The sequence below is a fragment of the Rhinolophus hipposideros genome (genome assembly GCF_964194185.1).
Source record: "Rhinolophus hipposideros genome assembly, chromosome: 16".
Classification (NCBI taxonomy): domain Eukaryota; kingdom Metazoa; phylum Chordata; class Mammalia; order Chiroptera; family Rhinolophidae; genus Rhinolophus; species Rhinolophus hipposideros.
This window is the reverse complement of record NC_138062.1, coordinates 33,205,755-33,222,324: the sequence shown is the minus strand read 5'-3', so window position 1 is coordinate 33,222,324 and position 16,570 is coordinate 33,205,755. Positions and strand designations below refer to the sequence as shown.

The 16,570-nt window shown below is 38.1% G+C and overlaps 1 protein-coding gene and 1 long non-coding RNA gene across 7 annotated transcripts in view; one reads left to right on the top strand and one right to left on the bottom strand.

Moving 5' to 3' along the window:
* SAP30 (Sin3A associated protein 30) overlaps window positions 1-16,570 on the top strand; it is a 112,688-nt gene that overhangs the window by 52,584 nt on the left and 43,534 nt on the right. The window lies entirely within an intron of this gene.
* The window catches only part of LOC308509022, a 51,590-nt gene continuing 36,193 nt past the window's right edge, over window positions 1,174-16,570 (bottom strand). Inside the window, exons 4-5 of one of the 2 annotated variants that reach the window (XR_013995111.1) lie at window positions 10,540-10,595; window positions 1,174-3,691 (exon numbers count right to left, since the gene is read on the bottom strand). This is a non-coding gene — a long non-coding RNA (uncharacterized lncRNA). The remainder of the gene's footprint in view (window positions 3,692-10,539; window positions 10,596-16,570) is intronic. The other variant, XR_013995112.1, reaches the window with a different exon arrangement.

Genomic DNA, 16,570 nt, shown 5'->3' with positions numbered 1-16,570 from the left:
TAATGGCTTTGGCTGAAGTATATTTTTATATTTTATAGCATGTTCACATTTGCCAGTGGTTAGCAAAGATTAAGCTTGCCAAACGTTACTGTGGTACAAATGCCATGTTCAAGGCAAAGTAAGTGGACTGTTACAGGATCTGGCAAATCAAAAGCATTATCAACAGCTGTGGTTTTCAAATGTTTAGTGAGACTGGAATAATAAGCACATGTGCATTTAGAGTCGGCATTAGTTCTCCCATTAATTTTTTAAAATATAACTTATGCTCACTGGTAGTTTCAGATGGTTTTATAGTTACAATCAACTTCTGATTAGATGTGATAATATTCTAAAGGCAAAAATTAATCACGTCCCTAATTAATTATTAGAATTTATTTGGATAGTATTATGTTCAGGGTTGTATACTTGGTGCTAATTGTGGCCAATAACTTCACACCCATCTCCATCCATTCTTTTGCCAGGATTGTCGTGAGTAAAAATGTTACTTTGAATTTTACCTCTCTCCATTTATCACCATTAGAGGACATATCTGTAGAAATGAAAAGGTCAAAAGGAAGGAGAATTGTCATGGGGGTAATGAAGAAAAACAGTGATTCTAAGTTGTTAAATAATTGACCTCTGTATAGTAGGATTTTATATTATGATTCCAACTACCTGATATCACAAACCATTTGAAAAGTGACAGAAGATTGCCATTTTGCTTTGTATGGTGACTTGAATTGATAAAGTTGCCCATTAATATGACCATTTTGACACAGATCATTATTTATTGATATCTTGGCTTTTCATTTTATATTTAAAAGTCAAATCCACTCTCCATAATTATAACTCTGTACAGTCTATTAAAAATTGCCTCTCAGATATCATCTAAAGTTCAGATTATCTGTGTAGGGCCAGAATTTACCCTGTTATATTAATATAAGGAGCAGGCTCAGAGGATGATGCCTGAGGGTCACAGTATGTAACTACATAGAGCGAGGGTTTTGGTGCTGGTGTTGGTTTCAACGACCTGCAAGAACAAGTGAGCAATCCTGGTTTGCTTCTCAAAACAATTAAGGAGAAACTACATGAACCTCATGACATGAGATTGGTTGGGAAGAAAAAAACTAATCTAAATTATTAAAATTATTAACAATCTAAATTATTAAAATACTAATTGTATATTTTATTTTTAAAATCTGATTTCATTTATTTCAAATACTTAATATTATTTAATATTTTAGATAACACATTTGACTTCATCACGAAGATCATTGCCTAGTAAAAGTTCTTTGATGATGTTTTTAATGCAAAGATAAGACTTGATCCAAGATTTGCAAACCTAAGTTCCCACATGGTCTAGATGTTCAAGTCGTCATTATTCTCCTAGAGGTCAATAAATTAACTGGACCCATCATTTTTATTTTTTTATTGAAACGAAGCAATGTTCCTAAGAAGAATTACTCAGTCTTTTCAGTACTTTAACCAGTCTTCCCTAATCAGTATAGTACTATCTTACATAGTTGATGAGGAAAATGTTTTCTAAAAAAATTAAACTTTAGGAAATCTGGGGAAAATATTCTAAACTTGAAATTTAGTTCAAATATTTAAAGAAAACCTTATATTTGTATTCTCCTTTAATGTGAATAAATATTTTTTCATAGTGTAATTCTCTTTTGGTAATATTTTCCTAATAGTATTTTGCTTTGAATATAATCCCTCTGATGGAAATTTAACACACAATTAGTTCATACTTGGGGAGGCTCTTAGGGAAGAACTTGAGCAGACCACAAAAACTTTAGCAATCTGAGGACAGCATAAACTGCTTATTTAGCTGTGCTTTATGGTGTTTCATACTGTTAGCAGTTAGCTATTTGGTTTTCTGTTTCATTTCTTAACAAAATAAAGTTGTGTCTTTTTCTCAAAAGGCAAAACGGGTGATGTAAAGAGTTTACAGGGTAACAATTCACTCTACTACAAAGAGGTGTCTCTGTTTTGTTTCAGCATGTCACTAAAAAATAAAAACGATGATTAGCTGTTTCTTTTACTTACCCACGTAGCCTCATGAAAGCAAATAATGTAAAGTTGGGCTATGTCGGGTCAGGATGCATCTGATTAGCGCAAAGCATTGCTCTGAAGAGCAGCTGAGAGAGAGTTAACCTGGATCATCAATATGCAAAGCTGCTTTCTACAGGCACTGAGCCTAAGAAATGTGTGAAATTCATCACATTGGGTGATTTTACAAATCAAAGCAGACAAGATGCTATGTAGAAATTGACAGTCATCACCTATTTCTGCCAATTTTCCAAGTTCCTATGCCAATCATCAGAAAGAAAATTACATATACACTTTACGATTTCTCAGCTAACAAGAATTTGCTGCTATGGAAATAATTTCATGGTTCTGTAACATCATTTGTAAATTTTAAGGCTGGGTAAACCCAGAAGTAAAAGTATATTTTAAAGAAAAAAAAAAAAGTAGAGTTATCAGTAAGTTGCCAATTTCGTGACCACCATTTTGAAATTGATTTTTTTGGTCTTAGGACCTTCTTTTCATTTTCCAAAAGATTTCTTGTGTCTAATTAAGAGCCATCAACTCAGAAGGCACAGCTGTTCAAAAAGATTGCTTTTCTTGAGTTTCATTCAACAGCAAGGAATTTTCTGGTTGTTTTCATTGGTAGCTGGCTTTCCAGCAGTTTTCAAATGCACTAATACTATTTCACTGCACTTAATTTAAAAGACATCCATTTCGGTGTGTCTCACACATCTACTGGATCTCTTCTTGTTTCCCTTAAGGGGAAGTATGGTGGGCTACTGTATTTCCCAGCCTATAGTTCTTTGTGTTGCTGGAACTCTGGATTCTTCTATTCCACTTGCTCAAGGCCCATTGAGACTCACAAGAGGGCTGGACGGGCAACAGTCACTCCTTAAACCAGCCTGCCTCACCAATCTTTGATCTTACATAAGCCTTGCCAGTGCCAATCCACCCAAGAATAATAACAGAAGCCCTAGTTCTTCTCTTCTTGTCTGCTGCATTCCCTGACTGCTACATCCTTCCCAGGGACCTAAAAGGCTGTTTCACAATTGCTATAATGATAATAATAGGTAATATTTATTGAGCACTTAGTATAGACCAGACAATCTAAGACAATGTAAGAATTTCACAAGCTAAGAACAAGAGCTATCAACACTCCTGCTGCCACTTCTGTGCCATCATTCCCATGCCATTGGGGACTGGGGCCCCAAGTTAAAAGTTCCTCTAGGATAGGGCTGCCAGATAGGGCAAATAAAAACACAGGAAGCTCAGTTAAATTGCATTATAGATAAACAATAGGAAAAAATTAGTGTTATATGTCCCAAATATTACATGGGAGGTACCTATATTAAAAAAAATTATTTGTTGTTTATCTGAAATTCAAACTTAATTGGGCTTCCTGTGGTTTATCTGGCAACCCTATCTGGGAGCCCTTCTGAGCTGCACAAGGAACAGCCATAATCCTGAGGTCCTCAGCTTTCTCCACACCCATCCAGATGTTTGAGGTTGGGCCTCAAAAGAAATGGGGCGGAGAACAAAAGCATTGGTATCTAACTTCCTCTTCTCCTTTCTTCCTCCACTTCTTGGACTTTGCCTTCTTCCACCTGATATTTTCCTTTTCTCTGTTCCAGGTGCTTAAAACTCTGATCTAGTCAGCCAGTCCTCTTCATAGGGTTTGCTAAAAAAAACAAAAACAAACAAAAAAAATCACCCTGGATTTCAAGGATTAGTATCTTGCTGTTGCCTTAGAAATCCTATTTGGATGTCAGCAACTAAATATTAAATCTTTAAATCATTTTGCATTCCTACTGCATTACTGTATCCCCTTCCTCATTCCTTGGCCAATAGATGGCTCTGGCTAATAGAAGAGATACCAAGAATCGCAAATGAGAAATGCCTACTGATGTATTTGTGGGAAGAGGGATTTTACCCATTAAATTATACATGTATTTTAGCTTATTGTCTGTCTTTTTCCTTCCTCCTACTCCAGTCTAGAACTTAATCTCTGTGAGAACATGGACCTTGCCCTGGGAATACTGAAACAATACCAGGCACAAAGGAGCCACCTAGTAAATATTTGTTGGATGAATGAACAAACTCTCATTTTCTAGTGAGGAAAATGAGATTTAGGAAGTTAATTTGTCCCATTTGCATGACAGAGCTGGGCCTCGTACATAGATCTCACTTACTGCTGGGCCCCAGCACTTCATCCCTGCCTGTTTCTGCCTGTCTGCAGTTCTCACAGGCCTCCTGGTGCGTTTCTTCTCTTGAAACTGGTTCCAATGTGAAAAAACAGCAAAAACACGAATTGCATTTGTTAACTTGGTTAATTCAACAAAAGGGACTTTCCCACAATAGCAAGGAAAGGGAAAGAAAAACTTTAAAGGAAACAAAGAAAATCTCGAAAGCATAAAACCATCATGTTTATAAAGTACTGCTTTCTGATTGTACAATAACCAACATGCTCTGCTTTATTGCACAGAACAGAGGGATGATCTGAGGGTCTGATCCAAATGCCCCAATCTTGAGATAATGATTTCTTGGTCAGGGCCACAGATAGCTTACGGGATACCTTTGTGTGAATTAGAAAAAAGATGCACATTTTGCTGACCAGGCAGAGCGCAGCTCCATGGCACACAGCTTGGTAGGGACACTGCAGGCTGACCTTCAGTCCGCATTCGCCTCCCAGGCCAAGCACTTTCCACGCCTTGGTAGGTGATAGCTTCTTTCTCGGCATAGCTGGCCCTTGGACTAGAGTTTTGTTAAAAGTTGGGAAATCTTCCTTTCCTCCTATATCTTTACCTGGGTTTTCTTTTCTTTCTTTCTTTCTTTTCCTGTTACCGCCTGCTTTCTGGGTATCTTATTGTCTGCCTCCCTCCTAACTTGAGCTGGGATCCTCTCCCAGGAAAATTACTCAGAGATTTCCTTCCATTCCCCGTGTCCAACCTCAATCAGGCTGACAAGCACAAAGTCTCCCACTTCTTAAAGCCCTCCCATGCATGTCTGGTTTTACCTTTCCAATTCACCACTGATTTCCAGGGCAAGATACCTGTCGCCCTTAGCACCAGTGAAAAACCTTGTCTTTCCTAGACCAGGTCAATGGCCCAGTCTTACCTCGAACTTTCTGTGATAACTCACTCCCAAAATACAGAGAATTGGTCTTCAAGATGAAAACACAACTCACAACTTACATTTGGAGGCAGCATGATATAGTAAAAAGCACTTATGCTTTAGAACAAAACAGATCTGCATGAAATGACAGTCATATCACTTACTACCTGTATGACTCTGGGTAAGGTTTTTAATCTGTCAATGCCCCAGTTTCCATGTTTATAAAAAGAGACTAAGATTTAAATTGTAGAGTTGTGCATTCGTTTTCTAGTGCTGCTGTAACCAAGTACCACAAAGTGGGTGGCCCTGACCGAAAAATCATTATCTCAGGATTGGGGCATTTGTATCAGTCCTTCCAATCATTCCTCTGTTCTGTGGAATAGAACAGAGCTTGTTGGTTATTATGGGATCTGAAAGCAGTACAAAAATGTATTGCCTCACAGTTCTGAAATCAAGGGGTAGGCAGGGTTGGTTCCCTCTGAGAGCTTGAGGGAAGAATCTGTTCCAGGCCCCTCTTCTTGGCTCATAGGTGGCTGTTTTTATATTTTCATGGCCTTCTCCCTGTGTGTGTGTCTTTGGGCCCAAATTTCCCCTTTTTAGAAGACACCAGTCATATTGGATTAAGGCCCACCCTAATGACCTCCCTTTAAACTAACTACCCCTGTAAAGATCCTCTCTCCAAAGGTCATGCTTTGAGATATTGAGAGTTAAGAGTCCAACATATATTTTGGGAGGACGCACAATTCAACTCATAACAGATTGCTAAAAGAATTAAATATGGTAACTTATATAAAGCACCTAACAGAAATCCTGGGTTATAAGAAGTGCTTAGCAAATAGTAGCTGTTATAGTTATTATTAATGGTTTTGTTTTCTGTAATGATCTTATGAATACACAGTTACTCTCTGGGATTATGGATATATATACAGAGGGTGCCAAAAATATGTATACACATTTTAAGAAAGAAAAAAACTGTATTAAAATTACGCTGATGGTAACCACTTTGAGCACTTCTTGTAATTGAAGAAGTCAAACGTGACTTGCAATCATCTTTTGTTATCAGTATATATTGTGCATTACAAATTTAATACAGTTTTTTCCTTTCCTAAAATATGTATACATTTTTTGGCACCCTCTGTATATGGAAAGAGGGTCTATGTGGGGAAAATGTGTAATTATCCAGAAAACATCAGACATAAGAATCATTAATTGAAAATAAAAGACTTTATATATGTTTTGGGATAGAGGAGAGGGAAAGAGCAGGGATACAGGATAAATATTGAATAGAGGTGATAGAATTTAATTATCCAGATTGACTTAATTTTGAATTGATTAACACTCCATTTTACTTCACTTTAAAAAGAGAGTCAAAGAGAGATAGAGATGGAATCAAAGTGTATCCTTGAACAATATAATTTGTGCCAGAAGTGGTCAGAATTGTTGTTTTTAGAACAAAAAAGGTCATTAGAGAATCAGCCACTTGATTCTGATGACAGAAAAACTTAGGCTATAATTATTGCGCAAACATCATTACTCAGAAAATGTTTACTAAAGTAACATTTTTAAGCCTCTGTGGGATTTAAAAGTGATGTATTTTTTTGTGGCACCTTTGGTTTCAATGTGTTATTTGAAGAGAAATTCTCATTGCTAATGAAACTAGAAAGGAGAAATTATGTTTGTTAATTCATGAAAAGAGAGACATCTTGTTTGATCTTGAACTTTTCCCTTCAGGATATCCTCCATGGCAGCTGGGTAACTAAGACAATGCAATGGAATGCATAGCTGAGTGGGTGGGTCTTCAGGAAGATGAAAGGTTATTATGTAAGAATCTGGTCTCCATTAGAAATACAACAAGAGGAAATATGTTTGATTTGCAGAAGGAAGAATTTAGGCTAGATCCAAAATTCTAGCCTAAATTGGTAATCAGTAAAATAGATGCCCAAGAGAAGCTAAGTAATACCATTCCTAAGAAGATCTGTAAAATTAGGATAGAAATTGAATTGTTAATAGTTTTCAAAAATCACAGGATTTTATGAATATTCTATCCAGCATATGAGATTTGCATTACCCTATCCAATTTTCTGATATTACTTTCTTTTATAAATAATCCTTTTGGTTACTATTACTCAATTCAATAAAATAATATATATTTTAAAACTAGATGGTTGAGTTTTATTAAATTGATCAAATTAAAAGTTAATTTTGATTAATTTTGATGTTATAAAGTCATGGCCTTATAATTTTCCCCCTCAAAGATTTCCATTAAAGTCAAGCCAAAGAAAAATTGAAAATGAAGAGATTTTTAAATATTAGATTTAAGGCCTAAATCCTGATTATCCCAGGGAGAGAACAGATTTCTTTGAGGATGAGGCCCTTTCTTCCTTCTTTCATTCCTTCCTTCCTTTTTTTTTCTCTCTCTCTCTCTCTCTCATTTTTTCTTTCTTTCAAAACTGATTCCAAATAACCTTTCTCATAAGGAAGCATTCATACTCTCTGCTTTGTTTTGGAGAATACCAGAAAACTTAGGAACTTTGTTTGTGAGAGTTGAACAGAAGGGGGTACTGCACTCTCCATATTGATTGTTTCTGTTGATTGAGGCTGGCAAATAATTGCACAGATCTTTTCACTTTGCCTAAGAAGATATTTTCAATGTAAGTCTGTACAGGATCAAAAGTGGTTATCCAGTAAGTCCATTTTCAGAAGTGACTTTATACAAAAAGGAATCTTGACAGATAACAAGAACAGGTATGTTAAAAATATAAATACATGAAAAATAACATAGGACTTTTATTTCTAGCAACATTGCTGACTAGATAATCTGAAAACTCTCTTATTAAAAATCACTTAGATATACTGACTAAAAATATAACAAGTATGCTTCTAAGTGTTAATAAGAAAGTAAAGGAAATACTCCAGAAACTGATCTTTTAACTGTTCTGGATTTATTGTTTTGCCAGTCTGGTTAACAATGAGTTTGGTTTTAATGGCTCTGAAAGTACAGGAGACAAATTTTTGGGTCCATAAAGGGCACAAATTTGGATCTAAGACCCTTAAATAAAGAACCCTTGAATACATCTGTGAAAGGGAGAACTGAAAATGTTTATCCCCTCCCAAAGAGAGTTTTAAAGAAAAAATTTTGGGTTAGCCTGTTTGATTGGGGAAGAGGGAACATAATAAAAACCCCAAGAATATGAAAAAACCTGAGAAGGTCAAGCTATCCTCACTCAAGTTTAGGGTTTGAATTTACACTGTTTGGAGGGCCTAGATTCTACAACAAAATGGTATGAAAAGCTGTCGCAGGCTTATAATACTGGTACCCTCAATAAAAGTAATTCAAAGCCTTCTCTAGAAAGGCATGTTCTCAACTCTGCACAGGATTCCTATCGATAAATTCCCACAAACATGAACTCACAATTCTAAATTAGAAAATACATGAAGAAACAATCCAGAACCATCAGCAAAAACAACCAATATAATTAGATCCTAAGAACTTCAGAAATAGCTTATAAAATAAGTATAATGAAAAATATTAGAGAGAAAAAGCAAACACTGCTGAAATATTTATACTAAGTGTAATTTTTCAGGTCTATGAAAGGGTTAATTTGTCTGCCCTTCCATAGGTTGTTTCACTTATGAAATATCTCAGGGTCAGAGTTCTGCTTCTGAGCAAGAGGACACTCCATGTTATTTTCAGTCTACCACCTCCTGCATAGACTGGGGTTCAGTAAGCAGAACTGAATATGGGAATGGGCACAGCTGCTAGCCTTCAACTTTGTTTAGCCACTAACCAAACGGAAGTTTGAGTCTGTATTCCAATTGAAGTCAAGTTTGGAGAGCAGACTGATTAATTCCAAAAGGGTAGAAAAAGCGAGAACCAAATGAAAGAGAAGCAAGACAAAGCCAGTGAATTTAGAAGGTGAAGGACATGCTGTTCCTTAAGGCAAAATAATACAAATGGAAGCAACCATGTATAGGTCACCTTCCAAGGAGGCTGTGGTTGGGACCTGGCTTGGGCAATATTCAGAAGTGTTGTTTTGACTGTGAAATGAAGCCAGATCCAGTGAAAGAAATCTAATTTCAGAAAGAGACTGTGTCTGCTAAAAGATTTTAATCCCTTGGAACTATACATATTTTTTGTTATTGTTGTCATTTTTGTTTTTGATTTTTTTTAACTATACATTATTTAACTGGACTTGGTCTCACCTGTCTCTGCCCCAGGAACTACTGTCCTTTTTATGTGGGTGTTGGAGACAAAACTACCAGAAATCTTCTGTCTCGACTGATCAGCTCCCAAATGAATGGGACAGAAAACTTTCCCAGAATTAGAATTGGGTCTTAATGTTTTCATATAAATTTAGTAACCTGTCAGGTCTGCAGGTGACACATCATGAGGAAGGAAGTATGCTGAAGTCATATGATGGTGACTTTCATCTATATTCAGTTGTTTGGAGCTTTTTAATACCTGTTTTTAGAATGAGGAATGGAACAGACAGATAAATCAGTTCAAACTGCTTTTGCTTAAGACATTTCCAGATTTCCAAATAGGAATCAGCTGTCTTTATGAACAAAGTCCAACTCAAAAGTAAAAACCAGATTAGCATAATATGATGGAGACACTACTATTAGTGGTGGACATTGTGGTGTTATAAAATGAGGGAGCTGCGAAATCATCAAGCAGTTATTTTTTTCCTTCCTTCCTCTCTCCCTCTATCCTTCCCTCCCTCACTTCCTTCTCTTCTCCTGTCTATCCTCCCCCCGACTCCTCCTTCCTCTCTCTCTCCCTCTCTCCATCCTAGTTGTTGCCTTTACAGACAACTCTTTTTACCCACTCATCTGCGTCTCACGTGGTGGCCCCAGCCCCATCCGGAAGTTGTGCTGTGCTGCACTGTGTTTTAGTGTGTGTCAGGTGTTACAACCAAATGCCTCTTCCAGCCTGAGGCAGGTATAGAGAGAGTAGAAAAACTAGTCCTGAAAGTTCTAGAAAGATAGAGCATGGAGTTTCTTTTTATCTCCTTGAATAGAAATAGAGCCACTGTGCCCTGTGGGATAATTTTCAAGCTCCCCTGTGTGGTTAAGGACAGCCGGGAATCCTGGGCATGCAGGATAATTCGTAGTTTCAGGTAACACCCCGTTTCTCTCAGATTGCGTTGAAGCTGGTGGTCTTTGTTATAGGTAGTGGTTTGTGATTCTTCTGGGGGTTAAGTGAGGAATTCTTTTCCTAATAATATGGCAAAGGGCAGAGGAGGATGTCCCTTTTACAGATATCAGAACACATGAAAGAGAAATAGTTAGATTTAATACTTTGCAGATAGAACTCTATTTTCTCCCAAATTCACTTGAATTCCTTCTTCTTTTTCTGCAGCTTTAGATCACAGGTTGAAAAACAAAACAAAACAGTTTAGAATTAAGTAGTACCTTTTTTTTAGAACATCATTTACAACACAGTTTGCATGTTCTGGGGAATATTGTACCTGCAAAAAAAATATAAGGAATTCTCATTAAATTACATTTTAGAAAGACTTAAACAACATAAAGCAGGGTCCTTTACTGCTGGATCTTTCATATCCTTTAATATGCTAATGGGCATTGTGATACTTCAAGACTGAATTAGAAATACAGTTTTCTGAAATGTATTTGACCATCAAAAAGACATAGTTTTTTGGGGGGTAGATACCCAGGAGAGCGATTGCTGGGTCATTAAAAAAAAAAGAAAAAGAAAGAAAGAAAAAAAAAGACATAGTTGTGGAAACAAAAGTTTTTAACTTTGTTCCTGCCAATGCCAGTTTCCCTGCTCTATTGATCCAAAGGATTGTCTGATACTGTGCTTACTTAAGACGCTATCTCCCAGCTCCCAGTGTTCCCTTCTTTCCTCTGCTTGTGACGCAGGCCATGACTCTGGGAACCACACTGTGCTTTGGTCAGCTGGCTTCCTATTGGGGTGGTCATGAGAGGGACTGTGCAGCAGGAGGCAAGGAGAGGAATTTTCCTTCTTTTGTTTTGTTCACCCTACCCGGGGGTCACGTTCTCAGAGGCCTTTCACTCTGCTGCAACAGTCAGTTGCTGTCTTCAGCTTCTTCTCATGCTCCCAGAACCTTACTGCAATCTGTCTGAGAGAGCAGTGGCTCCAGGGAGTGCTCGCGTTATGGGTCAGCGCTCCAGATCCTAGAGGCCTCTCCTCCAAGTTCCTGAGGGACCAGCAGTGGCACCTCGGTCCCAGATCTCTGGGACAACTTCCAATTCTGGTAACTCCAATCTCTTGAGAGTAGAATCTGTTCCTACCTGTATCTGTTATCTTCGCATTCCTTTTTGCTTTTTTAGCCCTTCAACATGCAACAATACCCCCCTGTATAATTCCCTCTGTTAAAATGCCTAGTGAGGTGTCTATTTTCCTAAGTAGCCTCAATGGAAAAAGAATAGAGAACTTCTCCTCCACCAGAGTGGCTTTCGCAGTGGGGGCAGGGTGGGAGAGTGAGAGAGGAGGCCCGGGGAGGAAAAGCGTTGAATTCTTTCTCTGAATCTAAAACAGTGTTTTTTAAACTTTAGAAATTAAAGTAAATTCAAAGGGATTTATTTCATATTGAAAATTTTACAGCATCCCTTGATGGAATAGGAAACATTGTGGGGTGTTAATAAATCCTTTCTCATCTTTTGACTTATGTTACTCAGCAATTTTAGTAGAAATGGAAGGAAATGAATCCTTCTGCAGGGCTGTGTTTGCCACAACTATAAACCACGCAGTGGCCATTTGAAGACAGTGGAAGGAGATAGCGTGACTTGGTAGAGTATTGGAATTGGGAGTAAAATGCAAACAATATGTTCCAAACGGAATCTCCAAAGATACATTTAAAAATACGTGGTTTTAAAAAAATAACTAAACTAAGACTCTGGTTCTCAAATATTGCTGATCATTAGAATCATCTGGAGGAGCATTAAAATGACGAGTTGCTGAGTTTGACCCCAGGACCAGGGAGTCAGATTCTCCTGGGTTGGGACCCTGGAACTGGTATTTTTTTAGAAAACCTCATGTGATCAAGGGATTCTGATGAATAACAGGTTTAGGATCAATTCATATATAGAATAAAAACTTAAAAAAATTTTTTTTTTGAACTTAGATTCTGAATTCAGTGTTTTGTTTTTTTTCCATGAAAAGGTCTGAGCTGGGAGTACCATGGTGTTGACAGTCTCTGTCCTGGCAGGGGGCAGGGGGGAAACTCAGGGTTGGGAGGGAAACAAAGACAATGGAGCTATCCTAGGAGGGTGATGTTTGAAGGGCTCTTGATCCTCTTCACCCAGGGTCAGAGCCAATCATCGGGCCTCAGAGCGAGGCAGCTCGGGCAGGTTCTGTGTCCGCACAGGCACACCGTCTCTGCGCACTGGGGCTCCGTGGGGGTGCCTGCTGTCAGGACGCTGGGATTTCCGTTCTAAGGGGGTCTTTGACGACCAGTGCGGAGCTCGGTCCAGGTTGCTCCCTCTGTGGGAGTCTCAGGTAGACGGACCAGGCATCTGACGTCAAGAACCACGTATGTCCACAGATACAGTCAGGAACTTAGGAAGAACATGGAAATGAAATAAATGAAAGAACATAACCAAGGTCAGCAGCAAAAAAGTCTCATTTAACTTTAGCCAGCGTCAGTTCTCTTGCGTTGTGCCTTTGAAATGAAATACAGATCAGAGGAGAGCCTCAGGATTTTTTTTAAAAAACTCTGGTGAAAAGGGCGACTCTCGGGCGGTATGAGTCCTCTCCCTGTGTGCCCCCTCGTGTCACGTCTGCAAAATTGAGGAACTCAAGAACTTTCTGCTCACAGTCAGGGGAAAGGATGTCAAATCTGTCAAGATCAAGAATAACAAGGGTAATGTGAAGTTTAATGTTCGATGCAGCAGATGCCTTTACCCCTTGGCTGTCATAGACAAAGAGAAGACAGAGAAATCCGAGGTAGTCCCTGCCCCTGGGTTTTGCAGTAAATGAGCTGAAACGAACCAGACACACTGGTTTAACTCTATTAAAAATTTAAAAATTCAAACAAACAAACATATAAATACATTTTTTACGGGGTGAAAAAACTACTTGTTTTCTAGTTGATCCCATCACCCAATCACCCAGTGATGTCCTGTGGGGGTCATGTCATTGGGTTACTTCGTGTGGAATAATGGGTCCTGGATTTGATCAGGAAATGCACCAAGCATGTGGCCATTCAAGAGTGGAATCTGTTGACACGAAAAATCCTCAGCACACTGGGTGATTCAAGTGCCCTTTTACAATTTGCTCTCATTTTCACCCCTTTTCTTACTTCCACATTCCACAAGAATCCATCACTCCTCTGAATTATGTGCTGCTCGGGACTGATGCTCATACCACCCATTCAGGGTGGGCAACCTCCGCTTCTCCAACTCACAGAACCTATTGTTCCGTCCCTTTCTTACCCAGCGCTGTCACTGCAGCCCTATACTCCAGCTGGGAGGGCAGGGAAATGACTCCCCTGAGAGCCATTCATCAGGGTAATAAATGCTCTGTGTTATTACTAAGTTCCATCAAAGTTCACCTCCACGCCAAAGCAAAACAATCGTTCTCTATGCATTCTTTTTTTGTAACATATATACTGCCATAAACATGCATTAACTATTTGTGTGTGTGTGTGATGGGTAAACTTGAAGCTGTGTGCACATCTGTACACAAATTGTGTGCGGGCGTGTTAGTCTATTTTTCAGTCTATGTGAACATCTGGCCATTATTCTCGGACTGAAAAGACACCTTGATGCCTGGCTGAGCCACCACTGTCATAGGCTTCATGTAAATACGACAACTGCTTATGTGCTTGGATTTTCATTAATTACTCTTCTCCAGTTTTCTTCCCAGCCTTCTAGTTGTGTAGATTTTAATTGCTTCACTCATTTAAGTATCTCCAAAGAATGTAATAGATTAGTTAGCAGCCAAGCCTGCTGCTGGCTTTCCCTCCTCTCCCCCTTTTTTTGCCCACACACCCAAATTAACCGGAAACAGTCATTGCTCAGTAATGAGGTTGGGATTCCTCTCTGTGGAGTCCAGGAAGACATAAAAGGCAAGCTGTCTTTATGTTACCATCAACTCCTGCTTTCATGGTCTTCTTTCTACTGTTGACTCTCTGCCGACCTACTTTAGAAAAGAAGCAAACATTACCCGCGCTTCCCACATGCAATCCTGTTGAGTAATCTTAGAACAATTTACTATATAAGACACCCCGAACAAAACAACACACACACACACACATATACATACTATATGTCAGAACAAAACCGTTTGGGCATCCTTGTCTTGTTTTTAAACCTCATTTGCTCAATGGTACTTTTTAATAAAGCATACACCAATTTATTTTATCTGGCAATATTTAATGCAATAACTGAAACCTCAAAAAGGGCCTAAATAGTTAGCCACAGATGCCATCAAATAAAGGAATGTTTGTAATACTGTCATATAATTTAACATTTAGATTTTAAGAAAAGTCTTGTTAAGAAAAACGAAAGGGCTTTATGAACTCATTTGCCTTCCTTACTCTATTTTTGAATTGATGGAATAATACTCAATTAGAGAGGCAATTTGTTGGGTCAGACATTAGCTGAGAGAGAGAGAGAGAGAGAGAGAGAGAGAGAGAGAGAGACTGAGAGAGAAAAGAAAAGCTATGGCAGAAGCTAGGAATTACCCAAGGCTTATCTTGTTTGAGTTAGGATCTGATATTTTTTAAATAGGCTGATGACAGTCTATCGCTTTACATATTAAAGATAAATGACTTAGACATATTTCCTGCCGTGCTATCTTAATCTTAATTGCAGGAAAAGACAATGTGAAACAAGACAATTAAATAAACAAACAAAACACCAGGCTGTGCCAACGTGCATGAGGAAAGAACAATTCTAAATATTGTGCTGAACTTCACTTTCTTTCAATTGATCTATGAGGTCTGCCATACTATGTCATTCAAAGAAACATCAAAACTTTGTGGGATTTGGTATGGATGCTACCAAAAGGTTTAATTGGTTTGATCAACATTGTGGTGTGATAGACCTATCAATTCTCAGGACAAAAGTGGGTAACCAGAGGTTGACAATGAAGCTTTTTGGAAGGGAATCTGCTGTTTACAACTAAATCCCACATTAAAATAGCTGTTGTGTGTTATAGTTACATTATTTTAATTTCTAAACTTTGGAGATAAGAAATTTTTTATATAAAATAATGGAATCTGAGAAATATCTTGATTAACCATATTAATTACAAGCTTCTTAATAATAAAACATCCAGGAGAAAAGGAAAAACATCCAGGATATAAAAGGAAGGAGTTCTGTATTAGTTTCCCAGGGCTGCTGGAACAAATTACCACCAACTGTGTGGCTTAAAACAACAGAAATCTATTCTCTCATAGTCCTGGGGAATTAGAAATCCAAAATCAAGGTATCAGCAGGGCCATATTCCCTTAGAAAGATCTCAGGTAGAATCCTTCATTGCTTCTTCTGGCTTCTGGTGGTTGCTGATAATTATTGTCATTCTTTGTCTTGTAGGTACACCAGCCCAATCTCTGCCTCCATCTTCACATGGCCTTCTCCCCTGTATCTGGGTCCAAATTATTTTTTCCTTGTGAGGACACCAATGATACTGTATTGAAGGCCTATCCTAATCCAGTATGATCTCATCTTAACTTGATTGTGTCTGAAAGATCTTATTTCTAAATAAGATCACCTTCACAGTTTCCAGGTACACAGGAATTTTGAGGGGACACTATTCAACCCAACATAGGTTTCTAACCTGGATGAGAACGTGGCAGAAGGATGATCAAAGGATGTTTCCTAGAGAAAATGATAGCTGAGCTGTATCCTGAAGGGTGAATGAAAGTTAAAATAGAAATAAGATAGTTTATCATCTAAACACATGTGATACCATATAAAGCAGATTAAAAAATACCTTCTTACACAGAAAATGTTATTGTGTTACTGTTTTAATTAAGATGAGTTTCAGTCGAAACATTTACTTTGTCTTTTCCCATAGCCATGCCTCTCTCATTGCTCTAATCCAGGCAGTCCTACTTTGTTCTCAACTGTGAAATATGTAGAGGCTATGCATTAAATATTTATCAAATAAACACTTCCTGGTGCAAGTATCTCTCTGTAATCCCAGCTCCTTTGGCCTTATTCCAACTGTGAACATGGAACACCTGTAGACATCTCATTTTCCTCTAATTTTGTGTCTAGGACTATCCCTCATCCATAAGGAAACATAAAAGAGGACTGCAATAGAAACAGAACTAACTTCATTCATTCATTTCACTTATTCATTTCACAAACGTTTTGTGTAATAACTGTGCAAACCACTGTGCTAGGTATGGAGAAGATTAAAGAGATAAATACAATATATGTCCTGTCCTCAAAAAGTCAAACATCTAATCTAGTAGGAGAAAGAAAACGTAAGTAACAGATACAGTTT